Consider the following 24,258-nt stretch of genomic DNA (forward strand, 5'->3'; position numbering starts at 1 on the left):
TGGTGCCATGAAAACGCACAGAGCAATGTGGCCACCACCCCCAGTGAGATTTGCAAGCCTTAAAATGAAGCTGGGTTCCTGGTGGCTGTGTAGGTTTCAGAAAACTCTTTTTCTCAGCTAAATGCCGAGTCCTTGTATTTGTCCATCCTTAAAACGGGTAGTGCTCCAATTCCCCGGGCAGATGTAGCCAACTCCATCCATATGGTAACAGCCAGTGCAGACTGCGAAAATCTTTTGGTTCCCAGCTAAAACTCACCCACGTGCATTTGAGGGCACTTCTGTAACTTCAAGTCTGCTGCAAATGCAATGTTGCCAAGAGGGAACCAATTTGACAACAGTAAGAAGCTCATTATTTCAAGATGGTTAAGGGCTCAAGCATTTGGGAAGCCGTGGAAATATTCCATGACTGATTCTTCTGGTGGGAAAATGCTGTTACACAAAGGTTATCCACACCCTAAAATAAACACATACACTGCACATTACCTACCTATTCTTAACACACACAAAGTGCTGCGGTAAGCTCATTGACTTTATCACCATACAGACATATAATTCACTGCGGTTCTACATTGCTGTGGAAGTAGAGACAAAATAGCCTGTAGCACATTTTTTGTTTTAAACACATTCGTAGCTTAACTGTAGCTCTCTGATGTTCATCCCCAGTAAAATGGCTAACCGTGCACCGTGAATCACAGGTAAACGAGAACACATTTCAAGAAATAATAAGCTTGCCATTAAAAGCAGCAGAAAGATCTTTGATCTCAGTTATTTGCCTTCCCAGAAATATCCCTCATCGAAAAACCAAGGGCTTTGCAGAGGTTTTTAAAAAATGTAGGACTTCCCTGGTGGCGCAGTGGTTGAGAGTCCACCTGCCGATGCAGGGGACGCAGGTTCGTGCCCCGGCCCAGGAGGATCCCACATGCCGCTGAGTGGCTCGGCCCGTGAGCCATGGCCGCTGAGCCTGCACGTCCGGAGCCTGTGTTCCCCAACGGGAGAGGCCACAACAGTGAGAGGCCCATGTACCGCAAAAAAAAAAAAAAGTAACAATTTCCATAAGTTTTTTTAAAATTTAATTTAATTTTTTTATACAGCAGTTCTTATTAGTTATCAGTTTTATGCATATTGGTGTATATATGTCAATCCCAATCTCCCAATTCATCCCACCGCCACCCCACGTCCCCATCCCCTGCTTTCCCCCCTTGGTGTCCATATGTTTGTTCTCTACATCTATGTCTCTCCGTAAGTGTTTTTAAAACATCAGACTTGACCAACAGAACATTTCTACTGACACTCTATGAAATATGAAAGTACATATGAATGACCTTGTAGAAGTAGAGTGTTGCAATCTGCATAACAGCCTTGGTCTTTGAAAGCCTCCTGCATTTTATCCTCCGTATCACTGAATGGAAGAAATCAAATTTAGCACATTCCTATAGTTGAGTTCACCAGTTGTTTCCTGCCTGTCTTTTTTTTTTTTTTCCACTCATGCAATGAAATAATCATTAATTGCAAATGTTCAGATTCAATCACGACATTACGTTTACTGAAATGTCTACTTCAATAAGAGAAAGGGGGAGATATTGTAAGAACTGAATGGTGTAAAAGGTTTTACTAAAATCAACTGAAATTCTGTGTTGTCATTATTAATCCCTTTAAAGTGTGAGATACATGTTTCAATTCCTCTCCATCAACAAAACAAACCTCCATAGTCTCACGGAAAAAAGACTGCTTTTAATTTTGTGTTCTTTAATTATCTTTTTTTTTTTTTTTTTTTGCGGTACGTGGGCCTCTCACTGTTGTGGCCTCTCCCGTTGCGGAGCACAGGCTCCGGATGCACAGGCTCAGCGGCCATGGCTCACGGGCCCAGCTGCTCCGCGGCATATGGGATCCTCCCGGACCGGGGCACGAACCCGTATCCCCTGCATCGGCAGGCGGACTCTCAACCACTGCGCCACCAGGGAGGCCCTAATTATCATTTAATATCGTTGGCTTATGATTAAAAATGAAAAGTTTGCCAACCCTCAAGTTAGATTTTTTTTAATTTTTTTTTTTTTAGTTTTCGCTGAGTTGGGTCTTCATTGCTGCATGCAGGCTTTCTCTAGTTGCAGCAAGTGGGGGCTACTCTTCTTTGCGGTGCATGGGCTTCTCATTGCGGTGGCTTCTCTTGTTGTGGAGCACGGGCTTCAGTAGTTGCAGCATGCAGCCTCAGTAGTTGTGGTGTGTGGGCTTAGTTGCTTCGCAGCATGTGGGATCTTCATGGACCAGGGCTCGAACCCCTGTCCCCTGCATTGGCAGGCGGGTTCTTAACCACTGCGCCTCCAGGGAAGTCCCTCGAGTTAGACTGACAGATGTAGAATCTTCTCGTGATGACTCCAGGTGAGTCAGAATATCTGCTGTAACGATGCCTGATTCATCCCCAGTCGGAGAAAGGCAGGTCAACGTTCTCATCCTGGATTGTGTCACTGGGGTAAAGAGCTATTTCTGGGAATCTTCAATACGCAGGGAGCTTTTGTGTGCCTAGAACAATTATCACTTGCATTTTGTCCATTGGGTCGAAATATAAAACTTCTAAAGCAGGCTCTTAAAAAATCTTCAGACATTATCTTTAAAAAGGAGAAATGCAATCTATAAATTATAGGATGATATTATCGAATGCATTGAACTACCAATGCAACCAATAATACCTTTTCCTTAAACCTATTAATAAAATCCCATGCCTCAGTTGCTCCCTCACCCATATCATCCTCACTCCCATCCTCCAAATCAAAAGAATTTGATCCCATCTCCTTTGGAAAATTGGGGGATCTCAGGAGAAGACAGGAAACAATCACCAATCACATTATAACCAAATCTGCATTTTTATTTAAATCTAAATGTGCATGTTCACATGGTAGGTTTGATGAAGTTTCACTTTGCAGAGTTACTAACTTTTTAAATTGAACTATACTTGATTTACAATGTGTTAATTACTGCTCTACAGCAAAATGATTTGGTTATACATATATATAGATACTTTTTAAATATTCTTTTCCATTATGGTATATCACAGGGTATTGAATGTGGTTCCCTGTGCTATAGAGTAGGACCTTGTTGTTTATCCATATATCTATAATTCTATATATAATAGCTTACATCTACTAACCCCAGTCTCCCCCCACCCCCCTCCCCTTGGCAATCATATGTCTGTTCTCTATGTCTGTGAGTCCATTTCTCTTTCGGAGATAGGTTGATTGTGTCATATTTTAGATTCCACATGTGTTTTATCATACGGTATTTGTCTTTCTCTTTCTGACTTACTTCACTTAGTATGATCATCTCTATTGCATCCATGTTGCTTTAAATGGCATTATTTCATTCTTTTTTATGGCTGAGTAATATTCCATTGTATATATGCACCACATCTTCTTTATCCATTCATCTGTTGATGGACATTTAGGTTGTTTCTGTGTCTTAGCTATTGTAAATAGTGCTGCTATGAACATAGGGGTAAATGTATTTTTTTGAGTTAAAGTTTGTCTGGATATATGCCCAGGAGTGAGATTGATCATATGTTACCTCTATTTTTAGTTTTTTGAGGAACCTCCATCCTGTTCTCCATAGTGTCTGCACCAATTTGCATTCCCACCAACAGTGTAGGAGGGTTCCCTGTTCTCCACACCCTCTCCAGGGTTTGTTATTTGTAGAATTTTTTATGATGCCCATTCTGACTGGTGTGAGGAGATACCTCATTGTAGTTTTGATTTGCATTTCTCTAATAGTGATGTTGAGCATCTTTTCATGTGCCTCTTGGCCATCTGTATATCTTCTTTGGAGAAATGTCTACTTAGGTCTTCTGCCCATTTTTCTATCGGGTTGTTTGTTTTATTGCTGCTGAGTTGTATGAGCTGTTTATTTTGGAAATTAACCCCTTGTTGGTTGCATCATTTGCAAATATTTTCTCCCATTCCGTACGTTGCATTTTCATTTTGTCCCTGCTTTCCTATGCTATGCAAAAGTTTGTAAGTTTGATTAGGCCTCATTTGTTTATTTTTATTTCTGTCGTCTTGGGAGACTGATCTAAGAAAACATTGGTATGATTTATATCAGAGAATGTTTTGCCTCTGCTCTCTCTCTTCTAGGAGCTTTATGGTGTCATGTCTTAATGTTAAAGACTTTAGGCCACTTTGAGTTTATTTCTGTGTATGGAGTGAGGGCGTGTTCTAACTTCATTGATTTACATGTGACTATCCAACTTTCCCAGCACCACCTGCTAAAGAGACTGTCTTTTAAAATATGAAAACTCAATTACTGGAAAGAATGGTTGCTTTAAAAAAAAATTCTGGATCCATAGTGAAAGGACACAGATATCAGATTAAAAGGATTTACACAAGACCAGTCACGTTCATGTGAATATTTTACATAATATAATAATAAAACTACCTGGAACAGGGTCAGTTTGTGAAAAACCATCAAAACCCAAAGAAACTCAGCAAAAGAAGAGTTCAAGTCCACAAACAGGTAGTTACGGATAGGACAAAGGGAATAGAATTGGAACTCTTCTGTTAATTTGAACAGCTGATGCATCAATTAATTAATTTTTAAGTTCTTGAAGGACATCCAATACAATGAAGGACACCATCTCCTAATTCTCTGCAGGTGTGGCTGACTCAACTCATTCTGGCTTGAGATCACCAATGGCTCACTCTTTGGGAATTTTGACACGCGGTTGATAAAGGTAGCCCTCCATTAAAAACTTAATTATATAATCTTAAAATTAAATACATTATTTAAAATGCTAATAAATGCCTGAAACTCATCAGTGACTAATTATTTGACTGCATTTTGGTCTTCTCCACACTCTTGAGGTTATTAAGTCTACTGTAGCTTCATGGAGGAAATTCTCATTCATTAAACACTCCTGAGCATCTTCCAATTTCCAGGCTCAGGGACTTCATGTTCATATAGGAAACTGGCCAAGATCCAAGTATTTCACCATGGAAATCATCAAGTGATACATCAGGTTTCCCAGAAACCCGATGGTTAAATACTTTTCAGAGTGATGTCATGCTTCACATATGTGTTTTCCATGTGTATCAATTAACGTTTCTTGAGGACCATGCCTTAATACCACTTTTGGAACTCATTCAAGTGTCTTGCAGGGTATGGAGCTTGTACACACTAATAAATTCTTCTTCATTTACTTTTGGCGAGAGGCTATTGATGCTATTTGAAGAAACTAATATATAATTTGTCCCTTCTCTCATATGTTCGATGCCTTGTAGCAGTATTTATCAAACTATTGTTAATTATCCACCCATTACCCCTAGGAAGAATTTGTAAACATGTTTTCCAAAGTTCCCATCCCCATGTTATTTTAATACCGTGGATCACAGATATACTCTACATTTGCTTATGGAATATATATACATATATATCCATATATATGGAATATATATCCATATATATCCATATATATGGAACATATATATATATATATATGTCTTATTCTGAGTGTATATATAAATATACATATATATAACTTTGAGTGTATATATATATATATATATATATATATATATATATATATATATTCAAAGAGTAAGATTTTTATTGCCCCTTAAGAACCAGTTTTTACCCCCTTGAAAGTGATACATATCACCCCTGTTGAGAATGCAGATCTTGTCATTTCCATTACTATTTGTCACTGTCATTTCCCATTTCTTTTTCTTTAAATGTTTACTATTTTTTAAAAAATTTTTATTTATTTATTTTTCACTGCATTGGGTCTTCTTTGCTGTGTGTGGGCTTTCTCTAGTTGTGGTGAGCGGGGGCTACTCTTCGTTGCGGTGCATGGGCTTCTCATTGTGGTGGCTTCTCTTGTTGCAGAGCGCGGGCTCTAGGCACACGGGCTTCAGTGGTTGTGGCACGTGGGCTCAGTAGTTGTGGCTCGTGGGCTCTAGAGTGCAGGCTCAGTAGTTTTGGCGTACGGACTTAGTTGCTCCGCGGCATGTGGGGTCTTCCCACCCCAGGGCTCAGACCCATGTCCCCTGCATTGGCAGGTGGATTCTTAACCACTGCGCCATGAAGGAGATCCCACAGTGATTGTTTATGGACAAAAACATCTCAGGCTGGGGACCCCTGAGCCTCTGAGTCTCATCCTTCCCCCACCATTATAGGCTTGGGAGGGTGGCTGCAGGGGCCTGGAGACTGGCCAGGGGAAGGCTGTCCTGGAAGAGGCAGCCCCAAGTGCCCATGGACAAGTGGACGGGTCTGAGAGAGGCTGAGGTCTGAGGCTGTCCAGGGCTTCTCAAGGGAGACACAAGATGCATCCTGAAGCCCGGAGGACCTGTGAGGTCCCTGCAAGAAACAGGAGAACTTGCTCGAAGATCTAATCCCTGCTTCCTGCTGCACGGTCTTAAAAAAAAGTGTGTGTGTGTGTGTGTGTGTGTGTGTGTGTGTGTGAGAGAGAGAGAGAGGGGGGCGGGGGAAGAGGGAGAGAAGCAAGAGAGACCAAGAGAGAGAGTGAGGGAGAGATTATTTGTCCTTAGTACTATGAAACACACTTTTCATGTGAATTAAAAAATATGATCTAGGGCTTCCCTGGTGGCACAGTGGTTAAGAATCCGCCTGCCAATGCAGGGGACACGGGTTCGAGCCCTGGTCCTGGAAGATCCCACATGCCGAGGAGCAGCTAAGCCCGTGCGCCACAACTACTGAGCCTGCGCTCTAGAGCCCACGAGCCACAACTACTGAAGCCCGCATGCCTAGCGCCCGTGCTCTACAACAAGAGAAGCCACCACAATGAGAAGCCCGCGCACCACAACGGAGAGTAGCCCCCGCTCGCCGCAACTAGAGAAAGCCTGCATGCAGCAACGGAGGCCCAACATAGCCAAAAGTAAAATAAAAAAAATAATAAATTTATAACAAAAAATATGATCTATAAATAATTCTTATTTTCTTTAAATTGGCCAGCTTGGAATAAATATATTCCTCTGTAGTCTTGCAACCCATGTGCTAGGTGCCCCCATTAAAGACTCTTGATCCCCAGTTGCTAACAGAGAGGGCTTGTTTATAATCCTTAATCATGCTAGCTATGTTCGAGCGTGACTAGCAAATGGCAATGCAGTGGGCAAGGGGATTGTGTGGATCTGGGACTTCAACCCTTTCATGTTATTAGTAAAGCCATGTGACTTCATATCAGAAGGCTCAAGACTGTAACACGGGATTAGATCACATTGGCAAATGATTTAATTGTGGTCTACCCAAGGGGGAAATCTCAACCCTCAGGAATGCGATGTAGGAAGACAAGGTAACATCTATCCTTCCCAGTAAATTTCCACTGATGTTTCTGGACAAATCTGCCCAATTTATGAGATGAAAGTGAACTGAAAAAGAGGAAACAAAATTCAACTTTTGTTATATTTCATTTTGTTATATTAAAACTAACACACCTTTTCTTTAACTGAAGTATAGTGGATTTACAATGTTGTGTTAGTTTCAGATGTACAGCAGAGTAATTCAGTTATATATATTTTTTCAGATTATTTTCCATTATAGCTTATTACAGGATATTGTATTTAGTTCCCTGTTGCTATGCGGTAGGACCTTGTTTTTATCTATTTTATGTATAGTAGTTTATATACACTAATCCCAAACTCCTAAGTCATCCCTCCCCGCTTTCCCCTTTGGTAACCATAAGTTCATTTTCTATGTCTGTGATGTTTTCTATTTCTGTTTTATAAATAAATTCATTTGTATAATTTTTTACATTCCACAGATAAGTGACATCATATGGTATTTGTCTTTCTCTGTCTGACTTACTTCACTTAGTATGATCATCTCTAGGTCCATGCATGTTCCTGCAAATGGCATTATTTCGTTCTTTTTATGGCTGAGTAATATTCCATGGTATATATGTACCACATCTTCTTTATCCATTCATCTCTCGATGGACATTTAGGTTGCTTCCATGTCTTGGCTATTGTAAATAGTGCTTCTATGAACATTTGGGTATGTGTATCTTTTCTAGTTACAGTTTTTGTCTTTTCTGGATATATGCCCAGGAGTGGGATTGCTGGATCATATGGTAACTCTAAAAAATAGTAAATATTTTTAAAGTGAGGCATTAGGGATAGATATCTAAATGCAGCCTACAGTCCTGCGGACAAGATGCATGCACATACACAGACACACACACGCCCTCTGTGTGCCACCGGGAGTAGGTGGTTTAAGTGCTATCAGAAGGTCAACATACTTTGAAATGAGGGGAGGTGGAATGAATTTTTCTGCAGGAGGATGTGGGGGGAATGAGTGATTATATCAAGAAATTATAAATCCTTTGGAATTGCGTAGTATCTCCAAGAGTCTCACATCCTGGCTAGCACAGAGCTGACCAGATAGAGGGTGGGTTCCCTAATCATTCCCTGATGTGACAAATTGTGCAAACATCAGGGGTGTTGATGAGTGTGAAACAGTTCTCAGCCAGAGCACAGAAAATCTATTTTGCTGGATGCAGGAAGTACAGATTTGGTTGTCAAGCTCCGCCTCTTCCTAAGTTGATACCTTTTGTCAGCCTTCACGAGCAGATGACGTACTCCTTCCTCTGGTTCATTCGTCTGTGGTGTCTCTCGAAGAGCTGTCCCAACCATGCTGCAAATTGTAAAATCTTTAGCATCTTGGTTCGACTTGATCAACATTCTTTTACGATCCTGATCGCTGCAGCTTGTTTACAGCCCTCCACATCCATATACATCCGTGCATACATGCAGACATACCTATGTGTTTAAGTAACATTAGCTATCTGTCACAGTGTAACACATTATCAGATGTAGAGACTGGGACACACAGCGGCTACAGCTGGAGCATAGCTTGGCTGAGTCAGTCCTCTGCAACAAGATGTTCGTAGGCTGCAATCCAGGTGTCAGCTGGGGCTGGAGTCTCAGCAGAAAACTCGAGTGGGGAAGAATCCATTTCCTCTATCACATGGTGGTTGGTGGGATTCAGTTTCTTCTCACAGGCTGCTGGACTGAGGATTTCAGTTCTTCACCAAGTTTTGGCCAAAAGATACCATCCGTTTCTTTCCTTTTTTTTTTTTTTTAATTGAAGTATAGTTGGTTTACAGTGTTATAATTTCTGCTGTACAGCAAAGTGACTCGTTATATGTCTAGATATACATTCTTTTTTGTATTCTTTTCCATGATGGTTTATCACAGGATATTGAATATGGTTCCCTGTGCTGTACAGTGGGACCTTGTTGTTTATCCATTCTCTATATACTAGTTTGCATCTGCTGACCCCAAACTCCCAGTCCATCCCTCCACCTTCCCCTTCCCCCATGGCAACCACAAGTCTGTTCTCTATGTCTGTGAGTCTGTTACTGTTTTGTAGATGGGTTCATTTGTGCCATATTTTACATCAGTTTCTTGATACGAAGATATTACACAGGTGTGACCGTTTTCTGTGTCATTTGTGTCATTCTTGACTATTCCAGGAAAACATTATCTTATTACTCTTGTACCAATGCCTTAGAACAGAAGTTGATCTCTATTCAAAACGAGTCCATTCGTATTAATATACATCTTCTTCCTGCTCTAGTTCCACATGTATGCAAATCCACATATGTTTACATGTCACATGCAAAGCACAATTGGCAATACTTTCCCTCTCCTCTCAAGGAAGGATAAAAAAAAATTGAAATGATGATTTTAAAGAAAAGATTCCAAAATAAACCTTGAGTTTGAAAGGATACAAGAGAGTAATGGTGCTAACAATATTTTGGTCAACCTCATCTTAGTTAAACTGAAATTATAAACCATGTTCCGTTCACCAGAGAAGTTCTATTTCCCTGCTGGTATAGCTGGTACAGGTCACTAGTAAGACAGAAGGTTCTTTGCATCAATAAACAAAGCACATCTATGCCAGTTCTTATTTTGTCTCTACAGTAGTAAACTTCTTTCTTTTTAAATATAGATTACCTGAAGTATAAGGTATAAAGTAGGAAGTGAGGTCGTGTGTGCACACAGAACAAGCATACAAGGACAGAATCAGGAATCAATCAACCATTCTGGGAATATAAACATCTCTATAATGTATTTTATATATGTATATATGATGTCTATATATTTACATATTATACAGAGGGGTTATATATAACATGTATATATAAAACCCTGTATATGTCACATATAATGCTATACAAACATACCTCATTTTATTGCACTTTGCTTTATTGTACTTCACAGATATTGTTTTGTTTTGTTTTGTTTTTTTACACATTGAAAGTTGGTGGCAACCAAGCTTCAAGCATGTCTATCGGGGCCATTTTTCCAACAGCATTTTCTCACTTCATGTCTCTGTGTCACATTTTGGTAATTCTTAGAATATTTCAAACTTTTACATTATAATTGTATTTGTTATGGTATCTGTGACCCACATGATCTTTAATGTTGCTGTTATGACTTGCTGAAGGCTCAGATGATAGTTATCATTTTTTAGAATAAAGTATTTTTTAATCGAAGTATGGACATTTTTTAAGACATAATGCTATGGCACACTTAATAGACTACGGTCAACTCTAAACATAACTTTTATATGCACTGGGAAACCAAAAAAACCTGTTGACTTTATTTAGAAATTCACTGTATTGTGGTGGTCTGGAACTGAACCCACAGTATCTCTGAGGTGTGCCTGTATATTATATGTATTATATATAACCATTTACATTATATAAATATATTAAAAATTATAAACTATAATATATAAATATATATATTATATAACCTTACATATAATATATAACCCCTCTCTATCATATATACTTTATGTATTATATATATACATCTGTATATGTATGTATGTATGCCTGAATATATATGTGTGTGTGTGTATCGTGTGTGTGTGTGTGTGTGTGTATATATATATATATATATGTATATATACTTATATATATAAGTACCCTGGAAATAAGTTTATAAAGACTTAGGCAATAACGGTGGGAAAGTTGCTGCAAGTTCATTTAAAAATGAACTCTAGGGGACTTCCCTGGTGGCGCAGTGGTGAAGAATCTGCCTGCCGATGCAGGGGACATGGGTTTGAACCCTGGTCTGGGAAGATCCCACATGCCGTGGAGCAACTAAGCCCGTGTGCCACAACTACTGAGCCTGTGCTCTACAGCCCGCAAGCCACAACTACTGAGCCTGCATGCCACAACTACCGAAGCCCACGCACCTAGAGCCCGTGCTCCGCAACAAGAGAAGCCACCGCAATGAGAAGCCCGCGCACCACAAGGAAGAGTAGCGCCTGCTCGCCACAACTAGAGAAAGCTCACGCGCAGCAACGAAGAGCCAACGCAGCCATAAATAAACAAACAAACAAACTCTATTTGGGGCCACTTACTGGGATCCAGTGTCTTTGGTTTTCATACAAAGGCAGTAGCTAATGGGTTTCTCAGCCTCAATGAATGTACTGAAATTCAGGAGCTTGAACCCTTTTTAAAAAATCAGGGCCATTTAAAAGTCATTTCGGCTCATCATGTCCAGCAATGAAATAATAACTAGCAAAGTATTTTTAAAAATCAGATGGAAAGTCAGAGCATATTGCCACACAGTATATGCATCTTGCATAATTAATGGTGTTTTGGGGGGTCTAAAATAACAGAAGGACAAGAGCATTGTAGGGCCTGGGAGCAGACTGCCACCCAGGAGGATTTTATTTATTTTTTATTTTCATTTCTCAGGTGCAAAAATTGAATTAGAGGAATGTACAACCTTCTTGTTGGAAAATACAAACTTGAACATCTCTCCTTAAAGCGTAGAAAACACTTCACCCACAAAACCAATGGGGTCCATCTCTGTGTCTCTTCTAACTAAATTTCTATAATGATATTTACATGTATGAAAAGGTACATACTAGTAAACTAGTTATGTGAAAACCTCATTTAAGTGATTGACATTAACCTGGAATTCATGAGAATTCAAGTTCAACTGGTCTGAAGTCTACTTTTGTATCATTGAAAGGACAAGGTTCCTCGGGCACTTTGGAGTATAAAGTAAGATGGAATGAGACTAGCTAAACAAGCTACCTGGCTCACAGTTAGGTGCCTTCAACTTTCAGAGCCCCTACCTACTCCATGGCTTTTTTTTTTTTTCCAGATTTGTTCATTTGGAAGGATTCCCCACCTCTCCAGTTCCCCATGAAAACCTTGTTTATCTCTGAAGAATTTTCTCCTCATCCCTACAGGGAGCCTGCTATGCCTCTCCTATGCTTCTAAGATGGCACAGACCATATACTACCTTGGATTTTAGTATTCGAAGAGCCTGATTTATCACTGCCTTAGATTTTAAGCACCTTACAGGTTATTCATATTTGTATCTCCAATAGTGTGTGGTAATACAAAGTAGTGTATATTAGTATTGCACTAATAATTATTATCCTACATAATCATAGTTCTATTTTATTTTCCCCATTGTACTGATGGAGCCAGTATGAGTTAGTATTGCCTGATCATCTACCTGGCGTAGGCAGTATTGCATTTAGGGTTGAACATGTCAGGCCCATGGGAACACGAACGTTATATCAGAATGTAGGTTAGAATCGTTCAAGGTTGCTGCACGCATCAGAGGCAGCTATGGTACCTTATAGATTATTTCTCAGGCTCCTTCCCGTTCTTGTGAATCAAATCCAGCCCCTATAGCAATGGGTCCTTCTCTGGACCCTATTGTTTAATACCTTTTTATGACATGTCTCCCCAACTCGCCATACTCCATAATTAGATTCCAAATGGAAACATGAAGAATTCTCTCTTCCAAGAACCCCGGATTTAAAACTGTATAACATTTTTTTTTTTTTTTTTGCTGTATTATCGTACAATCTGTTCTCCCGATGGTTAAGTTGGGTTCTTGCTTTTCCTGGCGTTACGTGAGGAAGTCAGGATTAGGGGAAATTATAAACTCATACAAGTATACATTCACTTGTTCTTAAAATAATACTCTGGCTCTTTAAGTACTTTTTAAAAATCTCAACAGGGTCATTCTTTCTTCCTTCCTTCCTTCCTCTCTTTCTATCTGTCTGTCTCTCTCTCTCCCTCTTACTCAGGACGTCACTTCTCTAGGATCCGTCCTTGCAGCAGTCTCAGAAAGTGGACCTTTGCTTTCTGTCTCCTGCTCCTGTGGCCCCGTCTTCTCATCGCCACCAGAGCAGTTGCCCTAAAATATAAATCTGATGATTCCTCCCCTACCCCCTGCTTAACATATGTTTTTGGTGCCCCACTGGCTGCTGGATAAATTCCAGCCATTCAGCATGGTATTCAAGACCCTCCATAAATAGGTCTCAGAGGAATTCTTCACCCTCTCGTCTTATCTCTCTTCTTTTCACCCTCTCTACCCTGCCCATCCCCAAAACCCTGTGTATTCCAGATCCCCACATACAGGTTGTCGCTGCTGTGCCTTTATCCGTGCTGTTTCCATGTTTTTTCCCCCAACTGCTGCACCTGATGCATGTTTATTTACCATTCTGTTACCCATTCCAAGCTTGCACTGCTCACCGCACGACAGGCCCATAAATCTAGAGAGGAAGTGTTGGGGCAACGAATAAGGACTTTATTGGGGAAGCCAGGAGACTGAGAAATGTCCCAAAGCACCATCTGACCGGAGGTAGAGTAGAATCCAGTAGAATAGAATCCAGGCTTCTTTTTTTACTAAAACGCGAGGAGGTATTGACCGGTTGTGGTCACAATACAATGTTCCAAGAAAACTTCAACAATTGTTACTTGCTTTCTTTCTTTCTTTTTTCAATCTGCACGGGCCACCGCTTGTGGGAATCTCAGTTCCATCACCGGGGATTGGACCCAGGCCACGATAGTGAAAGCGCTGAGCCCTAACCAGTGGACCGCCAGGGAACAGCCCACAATTGTCCTTTTCTGTTCCGCAACTTTTTATTATGCCTTTAATGGTCAAGCCTGCAAGGCAGAGCCTTAAGAATGCGGTGTCATGTATATTTCAGGCTCTAGGCAACATTCTTCTACAAAAGATGCACAGCCAGCCTGCCTAAGCACAGACAACAGAGCACAAAGGTTAGAGCGAATGGAATAGATTGAACAGGGAGGCAGGTTGGTTCTTCTCTGCTACGGTGCCTTCTCTGCTGAGAGCACTCTTTCTCTGGAGACTGTTTTCTCCATCAGTTCCATCTGCATGGATGCCTATGACTTCATACGTCATAGGTACTTTCATACCTTCTGGTGATCACTTTTTTCTTACGCTGTTGGCTCCCTTATCCACTAGACGGTATGCTTCTTCAAAAATAAATGGATGAGTGTTACTCACAAATGCATTTTTAGCGCTTAGGATTATGCCTGTGCTCAAGAGATACCTGATAAATGTATAAATAAATCAGTGAATTCACACTTTCTCGGCAAAGCCAGTGACTTTCTGGCCTGCTCTAAGTTATTGTGTTTAACTCAAGTCTCTGCTTCTAAACTCTACTTTGGGAAGAATAGATGTCTATATATAGAGAGAGACATCTATATCTGTCTATATCTATATTTTTGTGTCTACAGTTATGTGTGTTACTAATTTGGGGGGAAAACTACACTTATTAGCGATACTATTATGTTATTGGATCTTAAATAATTATTAAATGATAGAAGAAAAATATATATTTATATAAAACATATGTATATTTCTTCTATTATTAGATTATATATCTATTTTGTGTATATATAACTGATGAAAACAGCATTCTCTCTGTACCTGTATGTATGGTGTATATAGACATCTTTTTGGTGATGCATGTTTTCCTGCCTGTTATCTCATTTATTTGTCCCAAGGAACCACAGAGAGCTATTTTCATCACTGTTTAAAGGATCTGTTCCCTAAGGTTCACAGAACCTAACAGACTTTCCAACAGGTGAACGCTAGCAGGGTTAAGACACTCGACCTGAAACTAGGTCCCCTAAATCAGCGTTTATCACCTTCCCCACTATTGGCTATCTTCCCCAAGAGTCCTTCTCTTAAAACTCCTGAGGAATCGCTAATTGTGCCGTCACACCAAATAATGACAGCAGGTTGGATGCCTGAGTTTGCTGCCTAAATGCAGAAGCAATTGTGACAATGTCCTATGGATGGAAGACATTATGTTTTTCCTTCAGTAAGTAAGTCCACAGTCCCGTGAAATAAGGTTAAGAAAAACAGACATTTATTTGGAGCTCCTTGCATGCCTAGTCCTGTATCACATATCACATCACAAGGATATCACAAGGTGATTACTTTTGTCTTCTCCACGTTACAGAGGCAGAAACCCAGACGAAGTATTTAAACACACAGCGAAGGTCATATGCCACTTGAACCCAAGCAGTCTAGTTTGAGAATCTGTGTTCAGACTGCTACAGCACTCTATAGCCTTCCCTGATTTATCAGAGGGGAGCTTCAGACATCACGCGACTGACAGCCAGCTACCTCTAACCCAGTGATAAATACCAGGTCCTATTACCAAATTCTGAGTTGGCTGGAAAAGATGAAATCCTGGATCCCAAAAGTGAAGAGGGGTATTTCAATAGAACTGGCAGATGCTAGAAACTTCTTCAATAGTTCATTCATCAAAACCACTACTGTATAAGAAACAAACAGGGGCTTCCCCGGTGGTGCAGTGGTTAAGAATCTGCCTGCCAGTTCAGGGGACAGGGGTTCGAGCCCTGGTCCGGGAAGATCCCACATGCCGCGGAGCAACTAAGCCCGTGTGCCACAACTACTGACCCTGCGCTCTAGAGCCCACGAGCCACAACTACTGAAGCCCATGCGCCTAGAGCCTGTGCTCGGCAACAAGAGAAGCCACCACATTGAGAAGCCCACGCACGGCAACGAAGTCCCAACGCAAAAAAAACCAACCAAACAAACAAAAACGCCAAAAGGTATTAACCCATCGCCTGGGCATAAAAGAGGTTGTGTCCTTTACAGGTCTTCATTCTAATTTTGCTAATTTATCTATCTATCTATCATTGTTTCCCAGTACAAGCCGAATACCATCCAGAAACAGTAACACATCTGTCAGCCTGACCCCCGGGCAAGAGCTTGCACTGCTGGCACGCACCCTTGGATAGCATAGCCTTAAAGGGTTAAAAGTGTTTGCAAATACGGCAGCGTGTGTGGTGTCCCTGAAGGGTATCTGGAGAGCGCAGGGAAGCTTTCCCGTGCGCTCTGGCACAGTGGCCCAGTGAGAAGCGCGCTCACCTGTTCCACCACCCCGGCGGCGCCGGAATCTCTCTGTTCCAGCTGGTTTGCACTGGGATTAGCTGCTCTTTGCATGCGCTTGTAGCCGTGGATGTGGTTTCTGTAGCGATGGGGCCGACCGCGGGGATCTATTGGCTGCTGGCTTTGTAAATTTCATTCAGTTTGGTCCAATAGCAGAGGGGGAGCTGGGAGCCATCAGGACCTCTCGCTTCAATCTCTCTCTTTCTTGCAGACGGGTCTCTGTCTCTACATACAGAGCTCTTATTCAGACGTAACGCGGCTCTTCCTTCTCCGACTGTGTTCCTGTTTCTTCTCCCCCGTCAGACTACGACAGAAACAACGAATTTCCTGCAAACGGCAGTGTCGGTGGTCCTCGCGTTTCTTCGGGGGAGCAAATCCAGTTGGGATTCGAGAAAGCCAAGGCGCTTGGACTTAGTACATCCTCCTGAATCATAGCCTCGGTCCCTGGAAAAATCTGGATGCATAAAAAGAACACTTACAGCCGATGCAGCTTTTCCACGGCTAAGGTAGGTGCCGTTTTAAGATGTGTCTGGGTTGTTTTTTTTTTAAAGCCTATTTAACGTTTTGACTGATGTGTGCTTCCCAGCAAAAGATGATAAGCCCGACTGCTAACGTTTGCGCTCCACTTCATCCGACATTTAAAAAAAATGTTTTTTTAATTTTGAAAATTTGGATAGGAGTTTTTCTTCCATCGGTCGCTCCGTTTCTTAGGTGTGGGTGGGAGTGTGGACATATATGTACGGCGTGTCCTGTGCAAGCTTCGTGCACATCTCTACAGAAACAGTACATTTTTTTTTCTCATGACTTAAAAAAATTGGGACCACCGTGGTTTGGAAGCGTTTTGCTGCAATCAGCTATTTGAACGGCTCTGGGGCCGTGTGTGATGTGTTTACAAAATAGCGCTGTGTTACATACAAATAAACAGAAGAGTGTGGCGGACACAGGAAGAAAAAAAAAATACATCTGCAGTACAGGGAGAGAAAGAGCAAAGTGCCAGATCTCTGCAAAGCAGGACTGGTGGGGAAGCCAGGAGCACTTCTGGAAACTGTGAGCCATCACGGGCTTTTTTCTCCTCCTCCTTCTTTAAGGAAACTGTCAGCTACCACCTCCCCGGGTGCATTTTTTTGGGTTAACCAGAGAGAAAAAGGGAAAACAGGCTTGGCTGGGTTTGCATTAAGCGATTTTTTTTCCCCTCCTTCCTCTGCTGGCCTTGAATAAGATGACGGCTTGTGTGATGCACGAAATAACGCACGTGATTGATTAGGACCTGGTTGGGCTTTGCTGGGGAGCGACCCGGGCGCGCTGGAGACCCCGGGTGAAGACGAAATAGCTTAGCGCCGTTTCTGCAAAGCTGGGGAGCGGGCCACCTGCCCTCCCACGGCCATCCGCCCTTCAGCCGTGCGTGTGGGCTGTGGGAAGGCAAGCGGCGGGACATGGAGGGCGCGAGGAGGAGTGAGGGCGGTTGGTGGCGTTGCTGCTTCGGGAGCCTTTGGGTCTGGCCTGCACGTCTGCGCGGGGCTCGCAGCTGCCGCCCGAGCGCCGTCCCCGAGCTGCCCGCTTCTCCCCGAGGACCACAAAAGTTGGCAGCTGCGGGGACCGGCGCTGGGCGCCCTAGCCGGGGTCTCCGGGGATGCGGACCCCCGTCGGTGCCCACGGAGAACCCTCGTTCCGGGAGCAGAGCCCGCGGGGCGCACGGCGGGCCGGTCCTCTCGCCGGAGGCGGGGGGCGGAGGTCCGGGGACTCGGTTCGGAGGTGCGGACCACCCGCAGAGCCTTGGGCCACGTAACAGACAACCCTCCCCCCCTCCCTCGCTCCATCCTCCCCCCCCGCCGTATCCCAAAGCTCGCAGCCGTCCCGCGCTTTGGATCCCGCCCGGCTCCTACGCTTTCCCAGCCGATTGCATCCCGACCCCCGCCGCCGCCCCCTGCCCTTTCCCGCGCGGCTCGGCCTGACCCCCGTCCCGCTCCAGCGGGCCGAACAGGCGTGCCGCTCGGCCGCAGACGGTGCGGGGGTCGCGGGCCGGCGGCGGCCGGAGGAGAGGCCGAGGTCCCGGCTGCACCCCGACCCCAGCCCACGAGTGTTCCCTCCCTTCCGCTCCGGCTCTCCGGGAAGCCCGCCGCCTCTTCAGGGCGCGCGGGCACCGTTCAGTCTCCCAGACGCCCCCTCTTTCCCCGCCCGTCCCCGACCGCACCCCTCCCCTCCCCTCCCCCGGCTTCTTCGCCCCTCCGAGAACCGGTAGGTTCGATTTCTCCGCCCGGCCCCCCCGGGCGGTGCGCCCCCGGATCCGGGCCCGGGGCCCCGCGCATCCCTGGGCCCGGCGCACCATTCCGGCGCCTGCCCGCCGCCAGACACAGCATCCTTTCTCCCCGAAGCGGCGGGGGCCGGGGGTCCCCCCGCGCACCCTCGGGGCCTGGCCGGGGCCGCCCTAGGAACGGAAGTCCCCCTCGGAGGGCGAGGGGCGCCCGGAGGACGTCTTCTGCCTCCCTCCCGCCCCTCGCCCTTTTCTGCTTTGTTTTTTTGTGGGTTTTTTTTTTTTTTTTTGGCTGCGGGTTTTCCTCTGGTGTGACTCCCTTCTCTGAACCGACCAGCAGGTGTGGGCCTCTTTTCATCTATTTTTGGAGCCACGAGGCCGCTCTCTCGGGCCGGCGGGAGGGGGGCGGGGCGCAGGAGGCCGCGTCGGGGGCCGGGGAAGGCGGCTCGCGCCCGCTCTGGGAGCGCGCGTCGGGAGTGAAGCCGAGAGCGCGCGCGCGCCTGCCGTGAGCCGGGCCCGCGGCTCGCCCTCCGTCATGTGGACCCAACTTGGGAGATTTGGGGTGAGGTGTGTCCGGCGGCGGGTATCGAACTCAGCAGGTACTGTTCTTGCGAGCAGAATCCACAAGGTGGTAGTGTGGATTCTTCCCTTGATTTCCTTTTTTTTTTTTTTTTTCCTACTGGGTCAGTTTCGGGGAAACGGCTTTCTGTGCTCCTAGCCTAGGCTGTCTGAAGGGGTCCCCTGGCTGACCCGGCCTCCACATCCTGAGCGCGCTGCGTTTAACTGTTTTGTGATGCGAGGTGGTACGAGCTAGCTCCTTTTCGGAGTCAGCCTTTACCACGATTGGAGGGACGGGACGCAGAGGAAAAAAGAACGAAAAAAGAAAAGAAAGTTTGGGGAGACTTAGTTATATCCTGAGGGAGCAGAATTTCCAGTTTGTGTAGGGTTCTGCAGGCAACGTAGGAGTGCGTGCATAAGGCATCGTCGGTAGGTATATACTTCATCTAGAAATTAACCGGGGTTTCAAGACCTGACTTTCCATCAGAACAAAGCAACCTCAGCTGCTAAGAGAACGGCGTGGTTTGAATGGCGATGCTTAGCTTTTTCCTAGAGAATGAGAGAGCCCGGAGAAGGGGTCCGGTGGCACAGAAATCTACATCTTTCTGGGGGCAGATAGAGGGGCTGGGGAATTTTTCATGCCTTTAGTTGCCTCTAGTGGGCTTTGGAAAGAGGTTAACAGCCGCCCTTGAAAACCTCAGGGTAGATTTCCCTGTGTAGATGCAGCAGAGTGTGTGTGTGTGGGGGGGGGGTGAGTGTTTTGGCACATGGCTGCATTCATCCCTTATTTCCAGATTTAAAAAATGTGGATTTTAAAAATGCATCCCTAAAGTAAGAACATAAGAATCTCACGGAGACCTCTGCAAATATTTTTTTTCCTAGATTAAAACTTCAATATTCTGTTACCCAAAGAAATGTACTTGGAGATCTATCTATATATATATCTATATTTATCTCTATATATAGATATATATACGGCAATTTTAAAGAATATTTTCCTTCACATGTAAGAAAATCATGAGGGCCAATAAGTAGCAAGTGGAAAATTACTTCATCAGTTTTAAATTACTGGATTAAAATGACAGGTTTAATTTTTTGGAAACCGGCATGATTTCGAGCAGGGAGTTAATGATAATTGCATTTTCATACTAATGGCTGTGCTTTGATGCCGTTTTCAAGGTGTTTTGACACGTTTTTCTTTGGTGGAAGAATTGTTGCTTTCCTTTGTATTTTTTTTCCCCTAAATAAAAAGAGTGCTGAATGTACATTTGGCCTTAAACCCAGCTAATTTATACCCAAATCTAAAAATAGATATAAGATAGTTGATAAGTGTCGGTTTGCTACATAAGGTAGATAAAGCAGGTATTTCCATGCTCTGAAATTTACAAGTGAATAGATGTGGGCAATATAAAAGTTCTCTTTTTGGGGCCTGGAATGTAGACCCGCAGTAAGTATGTGGGGTTTTTCTTTATTTCTGAACTTGGCCTTTTCATGTTTTTTCCTTTGTAGTAATTTGTGGAAAGCTTCTTGGTCTCTGTACAAAGATGAGAGTGTTTCCTCTCTATACACATTACAGTGCTTTCAGAATGTGCAACCATCTCTTTAAGAGCTCTTTAGAATATTGGCCTTTGATGCCTGGACCACAACAAAAAAACCCAGGGAGGGTTCTCACAAAAGTAAATATTCAAGTGCACAGAGTCTGGCGTGGCTTTACTGTTCTTCCGTTTTAATTGGTACTCCAGATTCTAAACCTTTATTGCACAGCTAGGTATTGTCAACAGTACAACCTGTTGACAGAATTTATGTGATTCCAGTGAAGCCACCATATGAAAATATTTCAAGTCCTTTAATGCCCTCACTGTGATGACAGGCTTCTCTGGTTAAAATATACTTAAATTCCAAACCCGCTGAGAGCTGATTTTTGTATGTGAGAGTCAAGGGCAAGGAACAGATTTTTAATATATCAACCACAGCTGTATATTTTCTATAATGCTTTTGATGCTTAACAGTATACACTTATTCCCAAATGAGAAAAATACGCTCAGGGTTTAGTTTAAGTCAGTTGCCCAATTAAAAAAAAAAATATCCTGGATACTGTATCTTTTCAGAAGAGACACTTCATTTGCCGCTTAATTATGTTAAAAAATTCGAAGACAGACTAGGCCTTGGATGTAGCGACAGCTGCTTTCTTAAACTTGTCAGCTACCAGTTTCAAATCAGATATTCCGCTTTGGGCCGGATAAGGGGAGGCAGTGAAAATCTCAAAATTGAGCCCACGTGGTTCTAGGCAATTAGGTCATCTGTTGTGGGCTGCAAGCCATTCATGGGCCATTCACGCCATGAATATTTTCCAGTTTTGTCATTTTTCTCTAAACAACCTACATTTGGCCTTTCAAAGCGTCTTCTGTTCTGTGCTCCGTGAGTGGCGGGATGGGAAACCCTTCCTCAGAGTACGACAAATGAATAAGGGAGAAAAAAACAGTGGGACCGCCTAGAAGTTTGAGGTTGGCCATTTATAGGCTTTGAACAAATACCTCTGAGAAGGATTTATGTCTGCAGTGGGTATACGACACAAAAAGGAAATAAAGGGCTCATAAAATGAGCACATGAGTGGAGAACAGCCAGGCCACTTAGGGCTCTGATTTCAGCCTTCAGACCTTCCCTGTTGAGATCACCTGCCCCAGGTGTGTGTGGAACCCCTGAGCGCCACCTGCCTGTGGGAATTGGCCAGTTTCCAGAATGAGCATCTTCTCTGCACCAGCCCCCGCCCCCCCCCCCTCCGCACTGCCCAGAAGGCGTGCCTGACCGAACAGGAACCAAACCCCAACAAGCGTGAAATGTCTAGTAAGGTGAGGTGTTATTGAATTGATTCCAGAGGAGAAAAGAGTAATCGTATTAGGGAAGAAGTGAGGAAGAGTAAGCCCTACAGGGCCTCCCTGGAGGCAGATCTTTATTTCAGGATCGTATTAATGAAATGGCATATGTGCTTTCATAGCTGTTTGGAAATGAAGGGAAAGAACCTAGAGTTTTGTTTGGTGGTTTTATTTATGAATAGTGACTTACCACGGTAACAGAGCGCTCCTTTTTGGCTGGCAACTGGACCTTCCTGGTTTGATATGTTGCTATCGGTGATCATTTTGGTTTCCAGAGGCTAATCCCTGATTGGATGATGAAGTCATCTTTCCATCTCGAAGTCATCATCCCAAGGGTATGTTTTTTTTCTTTGATTGCTTTGAGGTAAAAACATGTGACACGAGAATCCACTATACTGTGCACTTAAACACATGTTTAAGTGCACAGTATAGTCCTGTGGACTGTAGGTCCAGTATCGTACAGGAGATCTAGAAGATACTCATCTTGCTTTATCTAAACTTTATGACCTTTGATTCGTAACTCGCCACTTCCCCCTGACCACCCCCATTCTACTCTTTCCTTCTGTGAAATGGACTCTCTTAGGTTTCTGCAGGCATCCACCCTCATCCCAACTCATCTCTCAGTTTTTTTTTTTTTAATTGGAGTATAGTTGTTGTATTTCAGGCGTACGGCAAAGTGATTCAGTTATACATATATATGTGTATATTCTTTTTTCAGATTCTCTTCCCATATAGGTTATTACAAAACATTGGAGGTTCTCATTGTTTATCTATGTTATATATATATATAGTGGTGTGTATCTAATCCCAAACTCCTAATTTAGCCCTCCACCACTTTCCCCTTTGGTAACCATTTTTGCTTTTGTTTGGCTGGTTGGAACTTTGTTTCCGGGGGGGGGGGGCGGTGTTGGCGGAAGAAGTCATATTTTGCCAAGTGCACTTCTTTGAAATGGGGAATTTCACCTCCGATTTTTCTACGTGAAAAAGAAAGTTGGTTAAGCTTTTGGATCCTTTAAAAAAAAAAAAAAAGAATCAAACTGAAAGAAACTGTGACGGGCAGTGATGAGAGGTGTATTACCCGTGAGTCGCTGTTTATTTTTGCGAAGCATGGAAAAGATCTCTTTGGTTGTGTTCTTACAGCGGTGATGGGATTTGCACATGGTGTCATGTTCCAGGTTTCATCTATCAGCATCACCAGTGTTTGGTTTAGACCCGTGGCAGGGACGTGGATTATGTGACCTTGACGGTCCGCCAGCTTTGGCTACTTAGCCTGCGGCGTCAAACTGCGGTCTCAGAAACAACCAGTGGGGATGGGGGTGTGCGGGGCACTGGGGAGGTGTGTGTGTGGAGACCACAAGCCACTGAGGTGGCGTGCCTATAGTGTTTTCAGTTTTTTCCTACTCGAGTACCCTTTGTGAATGGGCCAGGTGGTGGGCAGCCATGAACTCATTTTTAAAAAATTTAAGTTGATTTACATAATTCTATTAGTTTCAGGTGGACAGCATAGTGATTCCATATTTTTACAGATTATACTCCATTAAAAGGTATTTTGAAAAAATGACTGTAGTTCCCTGTGCTGTACAATGTATACTTGTGGCTTACCTGTCTTATACATAGTAGTTTGTACCTCTTTTTAATTGAAGGGTAGTTGATTTACAATGTTGTGTTAGTTTTAGGTATACAGCAAAGTGTATTCTGTTTGTCTTCTATGTCTGTGAGCCTATTTCTGTTTTGTAAATAAGTTCATCTGTGTTGTATTTTAGATTCCACATATAAGTGATATCATATGATATTTGTCTTTCTCTGTCTGACTTACTTCACTTAGTATGATCATCTCTAGGTCCATCAGTGTTGCTGCAAAGGCATTATTTTGTTCTTTTTTATGGCTGAGTAATGGTCCACTGTATATATGTGTCACATCTTCTTTTTCCATTCATCTGTCGATGGACATTTAGGTTGCTTCCATGTCTTGGCTATTGTAAATAGTGCTGCTGTGAAAATTGGGGTGCATGTATCTTTTTGAATTAGAGTTTTTGTCTTTTCTGGATATATGCCCAGGAGTGGGATTGCAGGCTCACATAGTAACTCTATTTTTAGTTTCCTGAGGGGCCTCCACACTGTTCTCCATTGTAGCTGCACCAATTTACATTCCCACCAAAGGCGTAGGAGGGTAGTTTGTACCTCTTAATCCCCTATCCCTATCTTGCCCCTCCCCCTTCTCCTTCTGCACTGGTTACTCCTTCGTTCTCTCTGTATCTGTGAGTCTGAGGAAACACATTTTTTCAAGCAAATAAAGTATGTCACTGTTAACTGCTTTTCTCACTCGAATGCATACTCCCTCATGGCCTAAAGGCAT

General features: G+C 43.3%; 1 protein-coding gene across 3 annotated transcripts in view; it reads left to right on the forward strand.

Moving 5' to 3' along the window:
• The window catches only part of LOC308608519 (neuroligin-4, X-linked-like), a 325,168-nt gene that overhangs the window by 100,103 nt on the left and 200,807 nt on the right, over window positions 1-24,258 (forward strand). For 2 of the 3 annotated variants that reach the window (XR_014014188.1, XM_081221709.1), the window contains exon 4: window positions 16,524-16,726. The gene's annotated coding sequence lies outside the window, so the exon portion shown is untranslated. Of the gene's footprint in view, window positions 1-16,416; window positions 16,727-24,258 lie in introns of those variants that run through there. The other variant, XM_081221710.1, reaches the window with a different exon arrangement.

This window comes from Mesoplodon bidens (assembly GCF_964165515.1).
Source record: "Mesoplodon bidens genome assembly, chromosome: X".
In the NCBI taxonomy this organism is placed as follows: Eukaryota; Metazoa; Chordata; class Mammalia; order Artiodactyla; family Ziphiidae; genus Mesoplodon; species Mesoplodon bidens.